Source organism: Salvelinus alpinus, chromosome 26 (genome assembly GCF_045679555.1).
Source record: "Salvelinus alpinus chromosome 26, SLU_Salpinus.1, whole genome shotgun sequence".
Classification (NCBI taxonomy): domain Eukaryota; kingdom Metazoa; phylum Chordata; class Actinopteri; order Salmoniformes; family Salmonidae; genus Salvelinus; species Salvelinus alpinus.
Genome location: NC_092111.1, coordinates 15,042,719 through 15,063,847, shown reverse-complemented (window position 1 = coordinate 15,063,847; position 21,129 = coordinate 15,042,719). Strand labels below are relative to the sequence as shown.

Here is a 21,129-nt window from a genome sequence, read left to right as displayed (position 1 = left end):
ATGGCAAAACGTATGTTCAACGTTTTAGACTGATCCAATGAACCATTGCATTTCTGTTCAAAATGTTATATCAAGTCTGCCCAAATGTGCCAAATTGGTTTATTGATACATTTTCAAGTTCATAACTGTGCACTCTCCTCAAACAATAGCATGATATTATTTCACTGGAATAGCTACTGTAAATTGGACAGTGCAGCTAGATTAACAAGAATGTAAGCTTTCTGCCCATATCAGATATGTCTATGTCCTGGAAAATGTTGTTATTACTTACAACCTCATGCTAATCACATTAGCACACGTTAGCTCAACCGTACCGCTTGGGGGGGGACCAATCCTGTAGAGGTTAATGAGTCGGATGGGAATTATTTACCTCAGACGCCCGACAAGGCCCTCATCCCCGTCATTCGCAGGAGAAAGAGACGGAGATAACAGGGACGAATGTCTAGGTGCCTTGTAAGGATCCGACAGCGAGTGGGTAATCTCCCTTTACCATCGGTCCTATTAGCCAACGTACAAATCAATATATAAAAAAAATTACGAAATACGATCACTTATATCCTATCAATGGGACATTTAAAAACTGTAATATCTTATGTTTCACTGACTTGTGGCTGAACGATGACATGAATAACATACAGCTGGCGGGTTTTACGCTTTTTCGGCAGGATAGAACAGCAGCCTCTGGTAAGATAAGGGGTGGCGGTCTATGTATATTTGTAAACAACAGCTGGTGCATGAACTCTAAGGAAGTCTTGAGGTTTTGCTCGCCTGAGGTAGAGTATCTCATGATAAGTTGTAGACCACACTATTTGCCAAGAGAGTTTTCATCTATATTCTTCAAAGCTGTCTATTTACCACCACAAACCGATGCTGGCACCAAGACTGCACTCAATGATCTGTATACGGCCATAAGAAAACAGGAAAACGCTCATCCAGAGGCGGCACTCCTGGTGGCCGGGGACTTTAATGCAGGGAAACTTAAAGCTGTTTTACCTCATTTCTACCAGCATGTTAAATGTGCAGCCAGACAGAAAAAAACTCTAGACTCCACACAGAGCGTACAAAACTCTCCCTCGCCCTCCCTTTGGTAAATGTGACCAAAATTCTATCCTCCTGATGTTCTTACAAGCAAAAATGAAAGCAGGAAGCACCAGTGACTCAGCTAATAGAAAACTGGTCAGATGAAGCAGATGATAAGCTACAGGACTGTTTTGCTAGCACAGACTGGACTATGTTCCGGGATTCTTCTGATGGCATTGAGGAGTACACCACATCAGTCACTGGCTTCATCAATAAGTGCATCAATGACGTCGATGCTCATCGGATGTGGCAGGGCTTGCAAACTATTACAGACTAGAAAGGGAAGCACAGCCACGAGCTGCCCAGTGACACGAGCCTACCATACGAGCTAAATTACTTCTATGCTCGCTTCGAAGTAAGTAACACTGAAACATGCATGAGAGCATCAGCTGTTCCGGACTACAGTGTGATAACGCTATCCGTAGCCGATGTGAGTAAGACCTTTAAACAGGTCAACATTCACAAGGCCGCAAGGCAGATGGATTAGCAGGATGTGTACTCCGAGCATGCGCTGACCAACTGGCAAGTGTCTTCACTGACATTTTCAACCTGTCCCTGACTGAGTCTGTAATATCAACATGTTTCAAGCAGACCACCATCGTCCCTGTGCCAAAGAACACTAAGGTAACCTGCCTAAATGACTACTGGTCCATAGCACTCACATCTGTAGCCATGAAGTGCTTTGAAAGGCTGGTCATGGCTCACATCAACACCATTATCCCAAAAACCCTAAACCCACTCCAATTTGCATACCGCCACAACAGATCCACAGATGATGCCATCTCTACTGCACTCAACACTGCCCTTTCCCACCTGGACAAAAGGAGGATGTTTAGATACACTTAGGTTGGAGTCATTAAAACTTGTTTTTCAACCACTCCACAAATTTCTTGTTAACAAACTATAGTTTTGGCAAGTCGTTTAGGACATCTACTTTGTGCATGACACAAGTAATTTTGTAATCTGTAATCTGTCTGTAAGCAACAATTGCTTACAGACAGATTATTTCACTGTATCACAATTCCACTGGGTCAGAGGTTGACTGTGCTTTTAAACAGCTTGGAAAATGACAGACAATTATGTCATGGCTTTAGAAGCTTCTGATAGGCTAATTGACATCATTTGAGTCAATTGGAGGTGTACCTGTGGATGAATTTCAAGGCCTACCTTCAACCTCAGTACCTCTTCTCATGACATCATGTGAAAATCAAAAGAAATCAGCCAAGAAAAAAATGTAGACCACTTATCTTCTTCATCCTTGGGAGCAATTTACAAACGCCTGAAGGTACCACGTTCATCTGTATAAACAATTGTTTAACTAGAGCTGTGCTGGAGGAAACAGGTACAAAAGTATCTATATTCACAGTAAAACGAGTCCTATATTGACATAAAGTGAAAGGCCGCTCAGGAAGGAAGAAGCCACTGCTCCAAAACCACCATAAACAAGACAGTCTAAAGTTTGCAACTGCACATGGGGACAAAGATTGTACTTTTTGGATAAATGTCCTCTGGTCTGATGAAACAAAAATAGAACTGTTTGGCCATAATGACCATCCTTATGTTTGGAGGAAAAAGGGGGAGGCTTGCAAGCCGAAGAACACCATCCAAACCGTGAAACACGGGGATGGCAGCATCATGTTGTGGGGGTGCTTTGCTGATGTACTTCACAAAATAGATGGCATGATGAGGCAGGAAAATTATGTGGATATATTGAAGCAACATCTCAAGACATCAGTCAGGAAGTTAAAGCTTGGTCGCAAATGGGTCTTCCAAATGGACAATGACCTCAAGCATACTTACAAAGTTGTGCCAAAATGGCTTAAGGACAACAAAGTCAAGGTATTGGAGTAGCCATCACAAAGCCCTGACCTCAATCCCATAGAAAATGTGTGGGCAGAACTGAAAAAGCGTGTGCGAGCAAGGAGGCCCACAAACCTGACTCAGTTAGGAGTTAGGACCCAACTCTGTCAGGAGGAATGGGCCAAAATTCACCCAACTTATTGTGGGAAGTTTGTGGAAGGCTACCCGAAACGTTTGACCCATGTTAAACAATTTAATGGCAATGCTACCAAATGCTAATTGAGTGTATGTAAACTTCTGACCCACTGGGAATGTGATGAAAGAGAGAAAATATGAAATAAATAATTCTCTCTACTATCATTCTGACATTTCACATTTTTAAAATAAAGTGGTGATCCTAACTGACCTAAGACAGGGCATTTTTACGAGGATTAAATGTCAGGAATTGTGAAAAACTGAGTTTAAATGTATTTGGCTAAGGTGTATGTAAACTTCCCGACTTCAACTGTATGTGAGAATGCTATTCATTGACTACAGCTCAGCGTTCAACACCATAGTGCCCTCAAAGCTCATCACTAAGTTAAGGAACATCGGACTAAACACCTCCCTCTGCAACTGGATCCTGGACTTCCTGATGGGCCGCCCCCAGGTGGTAAGGGTAGGTAACAACACATCTGCCACGCTGATCCTTAACAGAGGAGGCCCTCAGGGGTGTGTGCTCAGTACCTGTCCTGTACTCCATGTTCACTTATGACTGCATGGCCAGGCACGACTCAAACACCATCATCAAGTTTGCAGATGACACAACAGTGGTAGGCCTGATCACCAAAAGCAATGAGTGGTGTGGTGCCAGGACAACAACCTCTCCCTCAATGTGATCAAGACAAAGGAGATGAATGTGGACTACAGTTAAAGGAGGACCAAGCATGTCCCCATTCTCATTGACGGAGCTGTAGTGGAGCAGGTTGAGAGCTTCAAGTTCCTTGGTGTCCACATCATCAACAAACTATCATGATCCACACACAATAAGACAGTCGTGAAGAGGGCACGACAAAGCCTATTCCCCCTCAGGAGACTGAAAAGATCTGGCATGGGTCCTCAGATCCACAAAAGGTTCTACAGCTGCAGCATCGAGAGCATCCTGAGCGATTGCCTCACTGCCTGGTAAGGCAACTGCTTGGTCTTCAATTGCAAGGTGCTACAAAGGGTAGTCCGTACGACCCAGTACATCACTGGGGCCAAGCTTCCTGCCATCCAGGACCTCTATACCAGACGGTGACAGAGGAAGGCCCTAAAAATTGTACCAGTCAACCTAGTCATAGACTGTTCTCTCTGCTACCACATGGCAAGTGGTACCGGAGCACCAAGTCTAGGTCCAAAATGCATCTTAACAGTTGCTTCCCCCAAGCCATAAGACTCCTGAACAGCTAATCAAAGGGCTACCCAGACTATTTGCTTTACCCCCCCCCCCCCCCTCCTTTTACACTGCTACTACTCTCTGTTCATTATATATGCATAGTCACTTTAACTCTACCTACAAGTAATTATTACTTCATTTACTTAATTTACCTCGACTAACCGGTGCCCCCGCACATTGACTCTGTACCGGTACCCCCTGTATATCTCATCGTTATTATTATTTTACTGCTGCTGTTAAATTGTTTGTAACTTTTTTTCTATCTATTTTTTACTTAACACTTATTTTTCTTAAAACTGCGTTGTTGGTTAACTTCAGGACGCCAAATTCAAAACAACAGAAATCTCATAATTAAAATTCCTCAAAAATACAAATATTTTACACCATTTTAAAGATAAACTTGTTGTTAATCCCACCACAGTGTCCGATTTCAAAAAGGCTTTACGACGAAAGCACACCATCTGATTATGTTAGGTCAGTACCTAGTCACAGAAAAACACAGCCATTTTTCCAGCCAAAGAGAGGAGTCACAAAAAGCAGAAATAGAGATAAAATGAATCACTAACCTTTGGTGATCTTCATCAGATGACACTCATAGGACTTCATGTTACACAATACATGTATGTTTTGATCGATAAAGTTGATATTTATATCTAAAAATCTTAGTTTACATTGGCGCGTTATGTTCAGTAATGTTTTGCCTCCAAAACATCCGGTGATTTTCTAGAGAGCCACATTAATTTACAGAAATACTCGTAATAAACATTGATAAAAGATACAAATGCTTTACATGGAACTTTTAAACTTTACGGAAAAAGCACACCATGCAATAATCTGAGTACGGCGCTCAGACACAAAAACAAGCCATACAGGTACTCGCCATGTTGTGGAGTCAACAAAAGTCAGAAATAGCATTATAAATATTCACTTACCTTTGATGATCTTCATCAGAATGCACTCCCAGGAACCCCAGTTCCACAATAAATGTTTGTTTTGTTCGATAAAGTCCATAATTTATGTCCAAATACCTCCTTTTTGTTCGCGCGTTTAGTAAAAAAAAATCCAAATTCATGATGCGCAGGCCAGACGAAAAGTCAAATAATTCCATTACAGTTCATAGAAACATGTCAAGCGATGTATAGAATCAATCTTTAGGATGTTTTTAACATAAATCTTCAATAATGTTTCAACCGGAGAATTCCTTTGTCTTTAGAAACGAAAAGGAACGCAGCTACCTCTCACGGGGGCGCGCCTGAGTGAGCTCGTGGCACTCTGGCAGGCCCCTGACTCAATCAGCTCTCATTCCCTCATCCTTCCCAGTAGAAGCATCAAACAAGGTTCTAAAGACTGTTGCCATCTAGTGGAAGCCTTAGGAAGTGCAATATGACCCCATAGACACTGTATATTGGATAGGCAAACCTACAAACCGCAGATTTCCCACTTCCTGGTTGGATTTTTTCTCAGGTTTTTGCCTGCCATATGAGTTCTGTTATATTCACAGACATCATTCAAACAGTTTTAGAAACTTCAGTGTTTTCTATCCAAATCTACTAATAATAAGCATATCTTAGCTTCTGGGCTTGAGTAGCAGGCAGTTTACTCTGGGCACCTTATTCGTCCAAGCTACTCAATACTGCCTCCAGCCATAAGAAGTTATGGGCTTGTAAGTAAGCGTTTCACTGTAAAGTTGTATTTGGCGCATGTGACAAATAACATTTGACTTGATTTTGTCTATTTTTCTGTCCCATGTCATCTGCCTCCATATGAGAGGGGAGATTCAGTCTATCTTCAGCCCCTTACTGTATTTGTGTGTGAGTGTGTGTCACAAGTGACACTGACTCTCTTGCTAGACTAGACTGCCATTCTGCCTTCATATTTATATTAGCAGCATGTCTTTTTATTTTGCCATCATCCCCTATTTACAAGTGCCTTTCACTCAAGTGTGTTATTGACCATGATTGCATTCACCTAACTTCTGACAGTCTCACGTGTGAAATGGACTTGCATGAACTATTTGTTGCTTGCACAGTGTAAATTGACTAAGAGACAGCTGTTAAATTCCCTATCACCCCCCCAAAACTATAGAAAAAGAGAATGGACACTTACCTATGGTATGACCTACTCCTGCTCCTAGACTACTGCCCCTCGCTGCCGTTCGCCTACTCTGTGGGAAAAAGACAACTCTACAACGCTTTCACTCTACATTTCTAAGGTGTGACTGTGACTCCACCACTGATTAGCCCTGGCATAGGATGAGGGACAGCTGGCAGAGCCAGACATCACCAAGCCAGACTACCGAGGGGAACTCGCGCAATAGCACTAGCTAAAGGAAAGTGCTTATTTCCAGTGTGTGAGTTTCCACATTGTGATCAGTATACCCCCTCATTGTGCTTCTTGTGTTTCCCCGCCAGTTGCTTTCGGGGGACACCGACTCGACTCCCTCACGCAACCAGCCTACCCTCATCCCGAACACGAAACAAGAGCCTCTGGACCGGACTCGCAAGAACGCTCCCACTGATTGTAGTAGATGGAACAGAATTCCCCCATTTCTTTGGACTGAACTGCTTTAGTATGGTAATGTTGACTGGGGGTTTTCTAACAGCCTTGCTGTGTTTTGTTAAGAGTAACTTCTGCTGTTTAGCTAACGGGCTAATTTCTTGGTTGAATCTGGGATTGTAAATTCTGTTTAGACTGATTAGCTGCTCCAATTAGTTTTTTTTCCTTGGGCTCCGTGACAAACAGCACGACTAATTGTTTCGGGCACTTACTTCCCGTCGTTTTTGTGCAATACCTCCCTAGTGTTCCCTCGGCCTTGTGTGAATACATTCTCTTGTCAGCTGACCTCAATGTAAGTTTTATATTTAGTATGGTAACATAGGAAACAACCAATAATTTTAAGCCATTGTTGTAAAAGCCAAACCTGTAATAAAGAACCTTTGATTGTACTTTGGCAGGTCTCTGTGTTGTCAAGTCAAGCCCAGCCATACCACAGTCATGGAGTGTGTGTGCAGGGTCTGGATCAGTCCTCCTATTAATCAATTGCCCATGTTGGGCTGCCCAGCAGACATAATTACAACCCAGCGCAGGGCACTTATACATGGCCAGTTCCTGTCACAGACACTACAAAACTCCACCACTCCAATCCCCCAGAGAGAGAGCCTTATCACTGTGTAGAAGGGCTCCTTGCTACCACCACTGATGTGGAGAATAGAAATGGTAGAATGTCTATTTCTCCTAAAATAAGTTGTCTGTAAAGCTCTGGGACAAAGATGAAGAGTAGTAGTGTTTTTGAAGTTTGTTACTGTAGTTTAGGGTTGTGTTTTTTCTCTTGCAGGGGCAGACAAGTTGCTGTTGAATTTCTCTTTCAATTGGCAGACAAAACACTGGTCAAATTACCTACATTCCGTGCATGAATAGAGACATCGGAATGTAGAAAATACCAGAAAGCACTTTACTTAAATCACTTTATCTGTGTTAAAGCCCAGCTCATTTCCATCTTCCCTCAAGAGTAATGTTAGAAAAGTTTTCAGTTCAATAATAAAACTGTTTAAACGTCACCAAAGTTAGTTCTAATAAAGAAAAGATGAACAAGACAGATACCGTATTAACCCGCATATGATTGTGTGCTGTCAGAATAGCGCTTCTTGGACGTCCTAGCGCGAAATAAATTATTTCTGATGGCCGTCCAGGCTCCTTTTCCTTTGAAAGTTCATAGGCGCCCGATTGACTGACAGGCAGACGCACACTGGCACCTCCACCTGGGATGAAAGGGCCCAGACTTCCCCGCGTACAGAGTCACAACTCCCAAATAATACGAAATTGAAATGATGATTAGGAGAAAAAAATAGATATGAATTATTCTGGAGTATTGCTGATGGCTTCAGGTTTCTAAAAATGATAAAATAGCGATGACAATTCTCCTTTTGGGCTATTTTTCAATGTGAGGAAGGTTGGATAGCACCTCTGTGACATGTCTAACATAAATGGAGTGAAGTTGTGATATTATTATATCTTGCTTGAGAAGGAATTGTGCATACCAGACTGTAGGAAATTGACTGCGGTCTAGGCCAATACTACAGTGTCCATATGGAGCATTTGGACAACTTAAATCTGGGCTTTTGTATATGGACAAATGTCACAAGAATAGAATATTAATTTGGCTTCATAGGGTAGTGATAATCTGTGACACTGCTACAAGTGTGAGGTGCTAGGCACATGTATTTGACTGGTTTAAAGTTATAGCACCCTTGCAAGGTTTAACCTGTTCTATGTATCTTATCATGTCCGTACTGTTATGCAGTGTCTCTACTTGATTTGATTGCATTGTTTGCATTGGCAAAGATGGCCGCCATAGCAACTTCTGGGGCTCATCCCTAGCGATACATATTTAGTTAATTATCCCTTTTACTACTTACCCAGAGACAGGTGAACTCATGGATACCATGTTTATGTCTCTGTGCAGTTTGAAATAAGTTCAATGTAGTTTCGCGAGCCATTTCTAACTAACGTTAGCGCAATGAGTGGAAGTTTATGGGATCCCATAAAGTTCCAACTTTAAGTAGAACATAGAATTTTTTATGATGGGCACAACATAATCAAAAACACAACCAAAGCAAACTGCAAATGCATCCAATAAGTTTGTAGAGTCACAAGCTTGATGTAGTCATTGTGTGCTAGGAATATGGGCCCGAATACAAAACTTTTGACTACTTTAATACACGCATACAGTACGTTAATTTGCCCAAATACTTATGACACCTTCAAATGGGGGGACTACATACATAAAGTGCTTTCATTTCTAAATGGTAAAACAGAAATGTATAAAAATACCCTCAAATAAAATGGTAAATTCTGTACTGTCGCTTCATATCAAATATTGTATCTCAAATAAAAAATGCTGGAGTATAGAGCCAAATTAAAAAAGTTTCAGCTTCACTGTCCAAATAAATACGTAGGGGAGTGCACGTCTACCTCTGTGCCAAATGTGGTACTTTTATCACAAAGTGCACTATTGAGTCAACATTTCTGTTTAACTGCGCACCACTAGTATACTAAATAATTCTTCCATATTAACACAGGAATCATGGTCAATTGTGTTTTTTGGGGTCAAAATGTTCTCCTGTTGGCACTTTTAGAGTATATTAGCATCTTGAAGGGGATTGCACATGTTTTTTCAATTGGAATTTACTTTTTGATCTTGAACGGAACTCTGATTGGGTTTTGGTTTTCCTTATTTTGTTGGACATTGAGAATTGTTGGGATTCTATGTATTAACTTTATTTAATTGTTCATTTTGATTGAAACTCTCATTGGTGACAATAAATATGCTTATTTTGCTCACTATTTAATATTACTTTATGTGATGTCCTTCTTTGTTGCTCTTATATTGACACAGTATTTCCTTCAACTTTTAAGTTGTAACTTAGTTTGAGATCTAAGCTGCTAATAGATTTTGAGATATTCAGCCTCTTTATCTCAGGTGTCTGTCTGTCTGGACATACCATGAAGTCTTAAATCCAAAGGCTCACATACCTTCCAACAGATAAAGCTGTGACATGGTTGTGTTGATGTTGGAGAAGTGATTTTAAATACACTGTTACATTTATTGCATGTGCAGTTTTATGAGACAACACACATTAAACCTAGCCGTAGTAAATCATGTATGAGTAGTAAACAGTTCGTTATACGGCTTGTAAATGTAAACAGTCACGTTCATTCGGTCAGTGTTGATGTAATATGATCAGTATGAATCACAATTGAATTGTCTACTAGCCAGCTAACAATAATTGTTCTTTTCATTATGTTATCAAACCACATTTGGAACACTAGAAACATAGCCTATATACTGTAAATGCGTGTATATGGCATTATACCCAGGTACTACTCATACTGAAACCTAGAAAGTGTTACCATTTATCTAAATGGTCAATATAATACCCACATGGTACAGCAGTGATGCGTATGAGGTCCAGACCTTCATCGATCTTTCCATTTCTTACAACAGAATATGAGGCTATGACACTTGACAAATACACTACCCCCACAGCTGTGTGAGTGACAGCCACGTTTAGGACCTCCAACTCCTCAACCAGTCAGGTTATTGATCTGGGCCAGGGGCGAGTGCAGGCCGTCACAGGGATGATTAGCTATAAACTAGCCTACACCACTTCCCCTACACTCTAGCTGGGGTAGTATCTGGGCACCTACTCAGGAGAGCCAGTTCTTTGCCGGATTCACAGTCTCAGAGAAGGAGTGCCGATCTAGTATCTACCTGTCCATACAATTTTACGATTAATGATTATCTTATTATTTGAAACACATAACTGATCCTGTGTCTCTGAGACTCTTTGTCAATACGGGTCTTGAACTTAGAGTAGATCAACTTGAACACATAGGAAACTACAGTGGGGTTCTGTGTCATTTCATTCAGTATCTAAACACATTGACACTGAATGCTTTTTATTGCCAGTACCAACAAACTCTCTCCATTCTGCTCACCTCACAAATAAGGTATAACAACATTGGCTCCGACTTCCAAGATTTCCACCCTAGAAACATGTGAACCAGAGAAAAGGCACTCTTCTTTTTATCTGTACTGTATTTCTATAAGTAGCATTATGAGTATAGCATTTACTAGCCAATTTTCGCTTTGAGATATACTACGGTGATGAGTGATTAATTATTGTTTGGGAAGGCCCTACAATGAGCTGTATTGCCACCAGAAGGCACGGTCCAGGCAACTTCCTGTAATAACCCTCACCCGAATTACCGAACATTGATGTTAGAGTATGGTGGCTGAGGAGGTCCACAGTTTTAAAATATGTTAATGAATTGGTCGAGCTCAACTCTTGGCCGCAACACATTTCATTTTATACCCAGTTAGTAGTTAGGTAGTTACAGTCTAGTCCCGTCGCTGCAACTCCCGTACGGACTCGGGAGAGCCGAAGGTCGAGAGCAATGTGTCCTTCGAAACACGGCCCTGCAAAGCCGCACTGCCTCTTGACACACTTCACCCTCCCCTAACCCGGACAATGCTGGGCCTATTGTGTGCCGCCGCATGGGTATCCTGGTACCGACAGCTCGGGATCAAACCCGGGTCTGTAGTGACGCCTCAAGCACTGTGATGCAGTGCCTTAAACCTCTGTGCCACTCAGGAGGCCCTCAGGCTGCAACATTTGTAAACACATACTCTGTAAAGAGCTTTTCTAGAGCAAATCGTTTTTCTTCTTGTGTGTGAGGTACAGTATATACTTTTGTTTCAAAGTACATAGTATTCAGACAGACCCCTTCACTTTTTCCACAGTTTGTTACGTTACAGCCTTATTCTAAAATCGATTAGACAGAATACTGTTTTAACTGTTTTCAGATAAAAATGTAACACTTTGTATTATATTGTACTATACATAATACTTTCCTCATACAGACAAATTAACATTCAAACGCAATTATGTTTAGTAGTGTTTTCAAAGATTGACACACACGTTCCAAAACCTGTTACCAGAAAATGTCACTATCCTTTTCTACATTGTCAGTGTATCATATTGCCTCAACGGCAAGGTTACTCTAACTCTGCTACAGCACCAGTCATATTGAACCAAAATTAGTCAGAGACAACAACCAACAATGGGTAAAAAGAAAACACTAACACATACGGTGCATTCGGAAAGTATTCAGACCCCATAACTTTCTCCACTATTTATTACGTTACAGCCTTATTCAATTGTTTTGTTTCCCCCTCGTCAATCTACACACAATACACCATAATGACAAAACTAAAACAGGTTTTTAGAAATGTTTGCAAATGTATATATATAAAAAAAACTGAAATACCTTATTTACATACGTATTCAGACCCTTTGCTCAGGTGCATGCTGTTTCCATTGATCATCCTTGAGATTTTTCTACAACTTGACTGGAGTCCACCTGTGGTAAATTCAATTGATTAGGCATGATGATTAGAAAGGCACACACCTGTCTATATAAGGTCCCACAGTTGACAGTGCATGTCAGAGCAAAAACCAAGCCATGAGGTCGAAGGAATTGTCCGTAGAGCTCCGAGACAGGATTGTGTCGAGGCACAGACCTAGGGAAGGGTACCAAAAAATGTCTGCAGCACTGAATGTCCCCAAGAATGGAAGAAGTTTTGAACCACCAAGACTTTTCCTTGAGTTGGCCGCGCGATCAATCGAGGGAGAAGGGCCTTCGTCAGGGAGGTGAACAAGAACCCGATGGTCACCCTGACAGAACTCTAGAGTTCCTCTGTGGAGATGGGAGAACCTTCCAGATGGACAACCACTCTGCAGCATCCCACCAATCAGGCTTTATGGTAAAGTGGCCAGACGGAGCAACTCCTCAGTAAAAGGCACATGATAGCCCGCTTGGAGTTTACCAAAAGGCACCTAAAGACTCTCAGACCATGAGAAACAAGATTCTCTGGACTGATGAAACCAATATTGAACTCTTTGGCCTGAATGCCAAGCATCACGTCTGAAGGAAACCTGGCACCATCCCAACGGTGAAGCATGGTGTTGGCAGCATCAGGCTGTGGGGATATTTTTCAGCGAAAGGGACAGGGAGACTAGTCAGGATCGAGGAAAAGATGAACAGAGCAAAGTACAGAAAGAACCTAGATGAAAACCTGCTCCAGAGCGCTCAAGAGCTCAGACTGCGACAAAAGTTCACCTTCCAACAGGACAATGACCCTAAGCACACAGCCAAGACAAAGCAGGAGTGGCTTCAGGACAATATCACATATGGAATCATGTAGTAACCAAAAAAGTGTTAAACAAATCACAGTATACTTTATATTTTAGATTCTTCAAAGTAGCCACCCTTTGCCTTGAAGGAATCTTTGCAAACGCTTGGCATTCTCTCAACCAGCTTCACCTGGAATGCTTTTCCAACAGTCTTTAAGGAGTTCCCACATATGCTCAGCACTTGTTGGCTGATCTTCCTTCACTCTGCAGTCCAACTCATCCCAAACCATCTCAAATGTGTTGAGGTCAGGTGATTGTGTAGGCCAGGTCATCTGCATCCCATCATTCTCCTTGGTCAAATAGCCTTTATACAGCCTGGAGGAGTGTTGGGTCATTGTCCTGTTGAAAAACAATGATAGTCCCACTAAGCGCAAACCAGATGGGATGGTGTATCACTGTAGAATATTGTGGTAGCCATGCTGGTTAAGTGTGCCTTGAATTCTAAATAAATCACAGACAGTGTAACCAGCAAAGCACCGCCACACCATCACACCTCCTCCTCCACACTTCACGGTGGGAACCACACATGCAGAGATCATCTGTTCACCTCCTCCGCGTTTCACAAAGATACGGCGGTCAGAACGAACCATGTTTCTTGGCCCAACCATGTCTCTTCTTCTTGTTGGTGTTCTTTAGTAGTGGTTTCTTTACAGCAATTTGACCATGAAGGCCTGATTCACGCAGTCTCCTCTGAACAGTTGATGTTGAGATGTGTTTGTTACTTGAACTCTGTGAAGCATTTATTTGGGCTGCAATATCTGAGTCTGGTAACTCTAATGAACTTATCCTCTGCAGCAGAGGTAACTCTGGCTCTTCCTTTCCTGTGGCGGTCCTCGTGAGAGCCAGTTTCATCATAGCGCTTGATGGTTTTTGCGACTGCACTTGAAATGTTCCGTATTGACTGACATTCATGTCTTAAAGTACTGCTGGACTGTTGTTTCTCTTTGCTTATTTGAGCTGTTCTTGCCATAATATGGACTTGGTATTTTACCAAATAGGGCTATTTTCTGTATTCCACCCCTAACTACTTGGTTCAAAAGCATTAAGAAGGAAAGAAATTCCACAAATTAACTTTAAACAAGGCACATCTGTTAATTGAAATGCATTCCAGGTGACTACCTGGAAAGCTGGTTGAGAGAATGCTAAGAGTGTGGCAAGCTACCATTAAGGCAAAGGGTGGCTACTTTGAAGAATCTCAAATATATTTTGATTTGTTTAACACATTGTTGGTTACTGCATGATTCCATATGTTTTATTTCATAGTTTTGATGTCTTCACTATTAGTCTACAATGTAGAAATGGTGTTCTAAAACTTTTGACTGGTACTGTGTATATATATATATATATATATATATATATATATATATATATATATATATATATATATATACAGTGGGGAGAACAAGTATTTGATACACTGCTGATTTTGCCATTTTTCCTACTTACAAAGCATGTAGAGGTCTGTAATTTTTATCATAGGTACACTTCAACTGTGAGAGACGGAATCTAAAACAAAAATCCAGAAAATCACATTGTATGATTTTTAAGTAATTCATTTGCATTTTATTGCATGACATAAGTATTTGATACATCAGAAAAGCAGAACTTAATATTTGGTACAGAAACCTTTGTTTGCAATTACAGAGATCATACGTTTCCTGTAGTTCTTGACCAGGTTTGCACACACTGCAGCAGGGATTTTGGCCCACTCCTCCATACAGACCTTCTCCAGATCCTTCAGGTTTTGGGTCTGTCACTGGGCAATACGGACTTTCAGCTCCCTCCAAAGATTTTCTATTGGGTTCAGGTCTGGAGACTGGCATATATACTGTATATATAGCCCCTCAACCATCCAAGCCCCCACCCACAGTCCCTCCCCCTCCCGAAAAAAATTAAACAACCTCTCCCTCTATTACCCAACCCGATCAAGCCACCGTTCCCCAATACACCAACAACCAACACAATGAACAAAAGAGAAAAAAAGAGAAAAACGAAGGAAAACAACAGACAACAGAAAACAAAAATGCAAAATCAAAAGTCATCAAGGACAACAAAAATCCGAACAGCATGGCCAACTGATGCGTGTGTGTGTGTATTAGCACATGTACAAGCACCTGCGTGGCATCAGCCTCAGGCACACCAGCATTGGATGTAACGGCGTTGCCCCTCAGTGTCATTCAAGCATACTTCATTTTTGTTTATTTGCAATGTATTTTTTACTTTTACCTTTGACTGTCATTCTATCCCCTGCCCAGCAACTCCACTCCCACTTATCTCCAGTTCCACATCCAAACCCTCAGTTTCCTTAAGCCTATCCCACCTGTCTCTGTGGGACAAACTCTTCGGATTTCTCAGCGCCATATATCTTTCAACTATGCTGTCATGTTTAACAAACAAACAATTCAATTCGAATTGAATCCACAGATTGCGAGTTGAAGTTAAATAGTTTTACTAAGAGTATAAGTATATTAGTAATTGACTGACCAGGTCTCTCCAGATCTTCCAACAATCTGCACAAAGGCAAAAAGGCCATTTGTAAGCAGTGGAGGAGCTTTTCTTAGTAATCTACTTGAGAACCATTTTGGGTTCAAGTAAAACTTTTGTATAAGTGAAGCTTTTAGAGAGAGGTTTAGTGCTTTTATATTTAACAATCTCAACCCACCCAATTCATATTCATTATATAGATTGGCACGCTTTATCTTGTCTGGTTGATCGTCCCAGATAAAGTGAAATATGTTTTGCTCATATGATTTGAAAAATGAATCATCAGGAGTAGGCAGCACCATAAGTAATTGAGTAAACTGAGATATGACTAAGGAGTTAATCAGGGCAATTTTTCCATAAACAGACAAGTATTTACCTCTCCATGGTTACAGGATCTTGTCTATTTTTACTAGTTTTCTATTCAAATTCATTGTGGAGAGCTCATTTATGTTTTGTGATATGAATATCAAGTATGTCTACTTCACCGTCTTCCCATTTTATAGGTAAACTGCAGGGTAATGTAAACATTTCGTTTTTTTGAAGATCCAATACGTAATATGGTACACTTATCATAATTAGGTTTTAGTCCAGAGAGTCTAGAAAAGTTATCTCGATGTTCAAAGAGACATTGCACAGATCTAGCTTGCGGACATAATATAATACTTGAGTCATCGGCATACATGAACATCTTTGTTTTTAAGCCTTGGATTTCTAATCATCTAAAGTTGTTATTTGATCTCATTTTAAAAGCTAGCATTTCGATGGCCATAACAAATATATATGGTGACATCGGACACACTTGTTTAACTCCTCTTGACAGTCAGAACTCTCTGAGAAGTAGTCGCTATTTACTATTTTACACCTGGGGTTGTTATACAGTACATTACTTTCACCCATTGAAGAAGAGACTCACCTAAATGAAAAAAATCCTGGCATTTATATATAAAATCCAGTCTCACTTTATCAAAGGCCTTTTCAAAATCCGCTATGAATACCAGACCTAGCTCCTTAGATATTTCATGTTGTTTTATTATTTCTAGTATATTATCTCCAATGTATCGTCCATGTAAAAAAAAACTGTCTGATCAGGATGAACAATATCTGTTAAAACCTTTTTAATTCTGAGTGCTATGCATTTCGCTAGTATTTTCATCACAACATTGAAGTGTCCTCCAGTTTTTTAGATGGACTGGATCTTTATATTTGCATGTTGTTTTAACAATAGTGAAATCTTCCTGCTGAGTACCTGAAAGACTACCATTTCTATATGAGTAGTTAAAACAAGCTAATAATAATATTTAGCTTTCTCTTTAAAAATATAATTAGGAGAATCATGGATGACTCCGTCTTTAGTACCGAGTTTCTGCAAATTATTTTTGGTAGCGTTGGAGATTCAGGAACAATTTGTAAAAAATGTCTCCATATTCCATCCAGGTTGCTTTATTTTTGTCAAAGATTACATTAGATTGTTCTTGAATAAGTTCCTCCAGTGACATGCTCTTTTAGTCTAAGATCCTAAAAATAACCCACATTTGACTTTTACATCCAATACAATTTCCATTTAACCCAACACATACAGAACTTCCAATGAATATTAAAATCAAACAATTCACCAACCAGGAACTGTAAAGGTTAATGTAGCTTTGTACTGAAACAGCCTCGATTTCCGGCTTGTGGGGAGAAACACAACAAAACAGCCCATCTACCAGAAGTTTGGCCGACGACTGTTGTTTTTTCTTGAAAAAAATTGTAAAAATGTGCATTTCTGCCCCTTCTCAGTAACTTAATTGCCCTTGATAAATTACTCGGATCTGTAGCCTGCTTCATTAAAGTCAGCATTAGCTGCGTGAGGTACTTCTTTGTGGGTGGCATTAAAAGGTCTTTGGAGAGAGGCATGGGGCAGTCTAAATAAAAGGATGGGGTAGTATAGCTGACTGGCACAGAACTATGAAAGAAAAGAGGCTGAAGGAGGGTTCATTTTTACAACATAATGCTCATTGCTGTCCCTTTATGAGTAGTGTTACAATCAGGGTTAGGGTCAATCTAAATAAGTCAGGAAATTAACTGAAACTCAATTCCTGAATTGGATATTTCCCCAAACTTTCTACGAGGGTTTGTCAATTGCTGAACTTAGCTTGAGTTTATTTCAGAAGGTGACTGGAAGTAAAACAGAAAATAATCCTAGCCCTGCTCTTTGTAAGTAACAGTAACTGTGTGTTTCTTACAGCTGCCACACAGGCTGCCAACGCTACAGTGGCTTTAGAGAAGATGGATTCCATAGATATCGCTAATGCCAACACACTGACAGAGAAGTAGCAGAGGTATGAGAATAAGCTAAACCAAGGACCTAATAAAGTGCCTTCAATATGGACACATAAAGGGTTGTGACAAATACTAATTTGGCAAGTCAATGCTATGAGTGTGGCTTTCTGTATAGGGACTTACAGCTTGGAGAGAAAAAGCCTGTAAGAAACGTGTCATTCAACTCTACAAACTGCACCCCAAAGGAAGAGCCTGTTTCTGTGTTGATTTGAAGAAAAGTTCACGCTAACAATTCTTCGGTCATATTCTAGGCGAGTGAGTTGAAAGGATGCAATGTTCATATCATTGGCGTTAGAGATGTACTGCATAGGATGGTAGTAACTCAATTTAAAACATGAAATGACAAAAACTCTTATGCCCCACCTCACTCCCCCTTGCTGAGCAACAAAGCTGGTGGCCTTACCTCCACAGTTCACCAGTCCCCAACAGTTTTGGACAAGTCTGGTATAATTCCCTCCAAATCCTTCAATGTCATTAATCCCTCAAACATGTTTGAAAGAAACTAAACATGATGGGGCCACGTCAACTTTTCCACTTCTTTGTCCTGAACTGTGTGTGCATGCATGTGGGGCCACAGATGGGGTGGGGCCACAGTGGGGCCACAGTGTCTCCTGACCCCTCCTGTCTCAGCCTCCAGTATTTATGCTGCAGTAGTTTATGTGTCGGGGGGCTAGGGTCAGTTGGTTATACCTGGAGTACTTCTCATATCTTATCCAGTGTCCTGTGTGAATTTAAGTATGCTCTCTCTAATTCTCTCGTTCTCTCTTTCTTTCTCTCTCTCGGAGAACCTGAGCCCTAGGACCATACGTCACGGCAAACCGGGCATGATGACTCCTTGCTGTCCCCAGTCCACCTGGCCTTGCTGCTGTTCCAGTTTCAACTGTTCTGCCTGCTGTTATGGAACCCCTACCTGTTCAACTCTTAATGATCGGCTATGAAAAGCCAACTGACTTTTATTCCTGATTATTATTTGACCATGCTTGTCATTTATGAACATTTTGAAAATCTTGGCTCTCTCTAATTCTCTCCTTCTCTCTTTCTTTCTCTCTCTCGGAGGACCGGAGCCCTAGGACCATACGTCAGGACAACCGGGCATGATGACTCCTTGCTGTCCCCAGTCCACCTGGCCCTGCTGCTATTCCAGTTTCAACTGTTCTTCCTGCGGTTATGGAACCCCTACCTGTCCCAGACCTGCTGTTTTCAATTCTTAATGATCGGCTATGAAAAGCCAACTGACATTTATTCCTGATTATTATTTGACCATGCTTGTCATTTATGAACATTTTGAAAATCTTGGCTCTCTCTAATTCTCTCCTTCTCTCTCTCTTTCTCTCTCTCGGAGGACCTGAGCCCTGGGACCGTGCGTCGGGGCTGCCGGGCGTGATGGCTCCTTGCTGTCCCCAGTCCACCTGGCCTTGCTGCTATTCCAGTTTCAGCTGTTCTGCCTGCGGTTATGGAACCGCCACCTGTCCCGGACCTGCTATTTTCAACTCTTGATGATCGGCTATGAAAAGCCAACTGAAAATTATTCATGATTATTATTTGACCATGCTTGTCACTTATGAACATTTTGAACATCTTGGCATAGTTCTGTTATAATCTCCACCCAGCACAGCCAGAAGAGGACTGGCCACCCCTCATAGCCTGGTTCCTCTCTAGGTTTCTTCCTAGGTTTTGGCCTTTCTAGGGAGTTTTTCCTAGCCACCGTGCTTCTACACCTGCATTGCTTGCTGTTTGGGGTTTTAGGCTGGGTGTCTGTACAGCACTTCGAGATATTAGCTGATGTACGAAGGGCTATATAAAAGAAACTTGATTTGATTTGATTTGATGTGGGTGTGTCTTGATGTCCTTGGTGGCTTAACATTCGGGTTGGGATGCATCAGGGCCTCGTCGTATTGGAAAATGGAGTCATGCTGTAACCTCAGCCTCATTTCGCTGTCTGTCTCAGGCTGTCCAGGCCAATGTAGCACTCTTTGACACTCAAATGGGTTCAAATGAGCGCTGATGCAGTACAATAGATATGATTGGCCATTTTCTGTTGGCCTCATCCATAACTCATGATGTTTAAGCATGGAAATGGTGCATGCCTTTGCCAACTGTAATGAAACGTGATCACACCCCAAAAATTGTTGGCTGTTGTTTCATTGTCAATGTGTAAATGTGAGTGTGCTGCAGAGAAATTAAAATGGAGAAGATCTGCACCATTTAAAGTCTTTGATCTCCACTCAAAATGAGAAACTTTTTTGAAGCAGTATTTCTAAAGCTAAGCGACTGTTTGTTTTTAAGATAAATCAATACAAATCAATTAGCGTCAAGAGTCTTCCTCAAGTCACATGCTTTTTTCTATTAGAAAGCATTTTGAATGCCGATATCATTTGATCTGTAAAGAAAACTTTAGTAAAAGTGCCCACTGCATACATCAATCCATAGTGAAAAGGGGTGGGATGAAAACATATTATGTGTTTGCAACGTTTAAGGTGGTCCTATAGGGGTCTGGATAACATCCATCTTAAAGTGCTCTTTATGTTTCCATTTCTTTCTTCATAACACACACAAAGGATTAAAGGTCAGATCCCCTGCTCGTCAGCCATGTAAACAAGCAGATATCTCGTAGTCAAATGCAGTTAAATAGCCTGTGAAAAGTTATCGGAAGCCATCAAATAGGTTTTCAATTGTTTATTTGGTTCCAAAATACAGGACATATATCACTGTGCCCTTGAGGCTGGGATTTCTGAATGACAGTCAGTCACTGTGTTCTCTGTGTGTTTGTGTGTCTGTGTCTGTCTCTGTGTCTGTCTGTGTGTCTGTCTCTGTGTCTGTCTCTGTGTCTGTGTGTCTGTCTCTGTGTCTGTCTGTGTGTCTGTGTGTCTTTCTCTGTGTCTATGTGTCTGTGTGTCTTTCTCTGTGTCTATGTGTCTGTGTGTCTGTCTCTGGCTCTGTGTCTATGTGTCTGTGTGTCTGTCTCTGGCTCTGTGTCTGTGTGTCTGTGTGTCTGTCTCTGGCTCTGTGTATGTGTGTCTGTCTCTGTGTCTGTGTGTCTGTCTCTGTGTCTGTCTCTGTGTGTGTGTCTGTCTCTGTGTCTCTGTGTCTGTGTGTCTGTGTCTGTGTGTCTGTCTCTGTGTGTCTGTCTCTGTGTGTGTGTATGTCTCTGTGTATGTGTGTGTATGTCTCTGTGTATGTGTCTGTGTGTATGTGTGTATGTCTCTGTGTGTGTATGTGTGTATGTGTGTATGTGTGTATGTCTGCCTGTCTGCCTGCCTGCCTGCCTGC

General features: G+C 41.3%; 1 long non-coding RNA gene across 1 annotated transcript in view; it reads left to right on the top strand.

Annotated features, from left to right (window-relative positions):
• LOC139554804 (uncharacterized) overlaps nt 1-18,766 on the top strand; it is a 139,305-nt gene extending 120,539 nt beyond the window's left edge. The window contains exons 5-6 of the long non-coding RNA XR_011670896.1: nt 17,765-17,858; nt 18,645-18,766. This is a non-coding gene — a long non-coding RNA (uncharacterized lncRNA). The remainder of the gene's footprint in view (nt 1-17,764; nt 17,859-18,644) is intronic.
• The last annotated feature ends 2,363 nt before the right edge of the window (nt 18,767-21,129 follow it).